Here is a 4418-nt window from a genome sequence, read left to right as displayed (position 1 = left end):
TTGTAGGGCACTGACCCAAACCATGCATAATTGCCACCAAAAATTGTCATTTTTTGGCTACTGTGACTGTTGGCAGCTACATTACTGCTGTCAAAATGCATACTATGCAGTTCCCCACCCATTCCGTCAAATGAGCGTAAAATTGATTATGTGACAATGGTGTATTTACAAAAACCTTATATTTGCAATCTCTCAGCTGAAATGTGTTCTGAAACAGTATATGCCACATTTTTAAATGTATAACCAGAAAAGTACAAACATTATTTGTACGCATACAGTTCCAAGCCAAGACCTCCGGTATCATGGCTGAATACTGTTCACCAGACTGTTTTGAGCATGAGAGTTAGTCTTTTTCATAGAGGTTTGGAATCGTTGAAACAAAAATAATGTGGTCTATTTCCATAAACACACACAGGTGCATAACTTCACTGGGTTTTATGTAAGCTAACGGCTCTTCTCTTTTGACACAAATCAAAAGGTGCTTTGCATAGAGCCTTTCGACGAGTAGTAGTTCCTGGCACTGCAAAATTATGCAAGAATTTTCGCCACTAAGAATTCTATGAATTAGAAAAAAAGAGCCAGAAAAGCTGATAAATGCACTGTTGTTAGTCTTTATAGGCCTGGTATACTGAGCAGAGTGAAATGTTTGCTGACTGATGACCACTCGGTTATATTCAATAACACTTGAGTCACAGCCAAGCTTATCAGCAATAGCCTGCTTTTCACTTGAATCCAAGATTAAGCATGGCTTTCCAGTGCCTAGCAAAACTGTTTGCTGACTGGTTCTTTTCCTCTGTACACCCAGAAAATTTACTGCTCCTGGTGAAAGGTTTAAAGTTGCTTTCGCTGTCTGTAACTTTCGAGCAAGTATGTAACGTTCTAATATTTGCAGAGGAACACCATTAGCTCCACTCACCAGTTTAACAAGAAGTCCATTTCCACCTTCAAATACAAATGAAGAATGTGACCAAAGAGGTCCTAGTTTAGCCACACACTTTGGCAGATGCAGAAGTTGGTGTACATTGTAGGTCATTGCAGACAATCCATACAATGACTGTGTTTGCACAACAAACTCTGACAGAAGATCTGATGACCTGAGAATATCATCTGATGATATGGTGTCCTGTAGAAGTATGTAGATTCCCTCTACAAGCAAACTGAAATGTTTTATGTAAATATCTGGCAAAGAGCCACGAAGACACGGTAGTAAATAATGAAGAACCCACCACTTCCATTCGCTGGCTTTCCAGATAGCGAAGTCAGATAATCTTCGAGGTGTACGTGTGAACCAATTTGGGGGCTTAATTGCCAATAACCTCCTGTTTAAAGAGTTCACTGTCTCTCGTGCACCAATGTAATATTCAGCACCTCTCGAATGTAGCCACAAGGAACAAAATTGCTTAGCCACACCTTCAAGAACCACATGCATATAGTCTGGGCTTGTTCCCCAAACTAAATCGTAACCAGGCAGCTTCGATAGCACTGTTCTGCCCTTCATACCATTCACAACATTTATATGTTGTGCTTTTTTCCCATCTGCCTTCATGCTGTTGGAAGTCCTTTCCATGGCAGCTCCTCCATGATCAGGAAGGATATACCTCAGGGCCCCTGAAAGAATCAACAGGAAATAACACCAAAACATTACTGGCCATAACACCATTTGTGCTTTTAAGGTTAGCATCACACTTTATGAAATTTTACGAGTCATTTCAAAGTTGGGATATTAAAACTCACCATGAGCAAATTTTCCACGCAGCAGGCAGATACTACAACCATAATGTCCATTGAAGTTCTTCATGTGAAGCACCATTGCCCGGGCAGGTGTATCCACACAGACACCTGCCACCTTTAGTGCAGACCTTATTGTTTTGCCACTGTGCTTCCATACAACAAAAGTTGCACTCATGAGTTCATTTAGGAATGTTTCTAGGAACATTTGCATGTCAGGATGGCCACTGCCAAACCACAAGCCACCCAAGAGCACATTGGACCATCTCATGAAAATGGGCAGTTCGTTCACTACCAGTTGGATTGGCCATAAAGAATCTTTGCTGCAGTTGAACACCCTTGCACCATCCGTGTTCAGTGTGAGCGTGATGTCACACCAGCTGGAATTCTCTCTGACCTTTCTGACAAGTGAACCATCACTAATATCCTCAATACCCTCAGACATGTCCCTGTTCTTCAGATTTTGATACAAAGCTTCTGCCACTGCATTATCTTGTAGAAGTTCTTGAAGTTGGAGTTTGATATCCAAAGTAGAAAAAAGTTTCTATGTTTGAAGTTGGATATGGGTATGTTGCTGCCGCATTTGCTGCAGGATACATGCTGTTTGGCTGGCTTACCGGCATAAGTCATACAGGAAGGACAAAAAAAATGATGGTGCACTGTCTCTGTTATTGAACTTGCCCACAGTTTTCGGAGTGCATATTGTGAGCTTGGAATGACGGGGCTGCCAAGCAAGAAGTTGACCAGTCTGGCAAGGCCTTCAATTTGTACCCAGTTCAAACCTGACACGATACTGTAGCTCAGAATTCCCAGCAACTCTTCTGCAACTGTAACTGTAGAATTTGGGAGTGTCCTCTGTGACACCTCTTGCCAACCATCGAACAACGTGTTGTCCTCTGTGGAAGTGCCACTAGCTGAGCTGTCGCTGTCAGCGTTCGGGTTGGATGAAATGTCGCTTTCAACAGTGAGCCAGTCAGCATCTGACAAAAAAAAGCATCTTAACGTGTGCCCAATAACAGTTAACATACGTGCTAATTGCCACCACACTAAAACCTAGAACAAAAAAAAAAGTGTGTTACATTTGCCCCATGCTTCGTGGAAACATATTTGCCTAGGAAGGGAGCCGGGCCTTTTAAAATGTCCCGACACCAAATTTTACTAGTTACACAAGTACTTACTTCCACAGCGATGAGAGGTCAACTGAATCTTGAAGTTAATAGCCGGTTTGAACAGACGACATAAAATGGAAACGCGGGCAGGCATTAAATTTTGAGAGAATGTTTAAGGCTTGACAGCAGGAATTTGCAGATGGTTTAAATATTTCAACTCATCCTTTTTTATTGGAATATTGCCAGGGCAAATTAAACAGACTGATATCTTTTTTTCGTGAGCAAACAGGTCATACATAAATTATTACCAGCCTACTTACCATCATTCATTGTGGCAGGCGTGCAGTCATCGCTGTCCTCCGCGGGTTCTAGGAAGATCTCAGATGAGTCTTGCTCCTGCTGGGTTATCGTAGTCTCAGATGCACAATTTACATCCGCGTCTAGTTGGGACAACCGAGATTTCTTCCGCCATTTTGTCGTCCTTGGAATGCCACACAGTGCGTCCGGCTCAAGGTACAACTTTCTCTTCTTCGGGCGGTTCACAGAGGTGACGTCTATTGCACTTGGTTGTGAAGTAGAAGCCATTATACCACGCTAATTCGACTGCGGACAGCAACAGGAGTGGAAACAGAAGCATCCGGCTTTGTTTCGGTTAACTGCGGCGCTCAAGCCCCTCTTGAGAAAATTTTCGGCTGTGCGCGTTGAACATGCTGTCATATCATGTCATGCGAGCAGGCACTGATGCGAGTGACTCCGGGACCTTTCGCACAATTGCGATATGAACACCATGAAGTTTCTTCACACTGCTGAGAAAAGCTGGGAGGTGATCGTTTAAAAACTACAGTGATGCTGCACAAGAATTTACCAACCTGTAACAATGGTCAAATTGTGTGTACATCAATGTTAATTGCTACCTAACTGAACGCTTTGCCTTTTCACAGTAGTGTCGTAATTCAATAAAAAAAATCTAACCTCAGTAAACCCTTTGTTGCTTTGGCGGGGCGAAGTGCGGTATTTCAGCAAGAAGAGAGACTACAGAACATGCTGTTCTACTTAAAGTTCAATGCTCCAACCACGGCAATATGCCGGAATGGCTTTCAAGCACGCACGGTGCTTTTGAGCAGGCACTTGGATTCCCGCCTGTTCCCGTCTCGACTCTCGACGACTGCTTTATGGCGATTGGGCTGCATTTTGGGATGTTGAAAGCTCTGGTAGAAGCAACAGTGAAAACAATTAGAAAGCAATGACTTACGTCCTGCAATAAAAATTCCTTGAAGAATAATAGACTGTAGGGATGCTTATGTAATTCGGCTAGGACACTTGCGAAACCAGTCAGAAATCCAAATAAACAAGCAAACGATTTTCGTACATCGTTTTTCTTACAAATTTTTAGAATGCTTTTAATTAATTTAATTTCTTTTTAATTTAATTTAGGGTCTTACAAAGTACTAGCATGGCGGAAGTAGGTGCTAGCCATTGTTGGTTCTAGCCGAAGCCACTCATTTTAGCGCGCCAACATTCTAGTCATTGTTCTAACTGCGCGCCACATGGGCGCTATTCTTGCTGCGCGCCACATCGAAA

The 4418-nt window shown here is 42.6% G+C and overlaps 1 pseudogene; it reads right to left on the bottom strand.

The window, feature by feature from the left end:
* Nucleotides 1-228: 228 nt before the first annotated feature.
* On the bottom strand, nt 229-2598 carry LOC146172500 (uncharacterized; annotated as a pseudogene).
* Between the last annotated feature and the right edge of the window lie 1820 nt (nt 2599-4418).

This window comes from Amblyomma maculatum, unplaced genomic scaffold, assembly GCF_055883805.1.
Source record: "Amblyomma maculatum isolate TAMU_Amacu unplaced genomic scaffold, ASM5588380v1 scaffold_13, whole genome shotgun sequence".
Lineage (NCBI taxonomy): Eukaryota > Metazoa > Arthropoda > Arachnida > Ixodida > Ixodidae > Amblyomma > Amblyomma maculatum.
The sequence above is the reverse complement of the archived record's forward strand: the minus strand, read 5'-3'. Positions and strand labels throughout refer to the sequence as shown.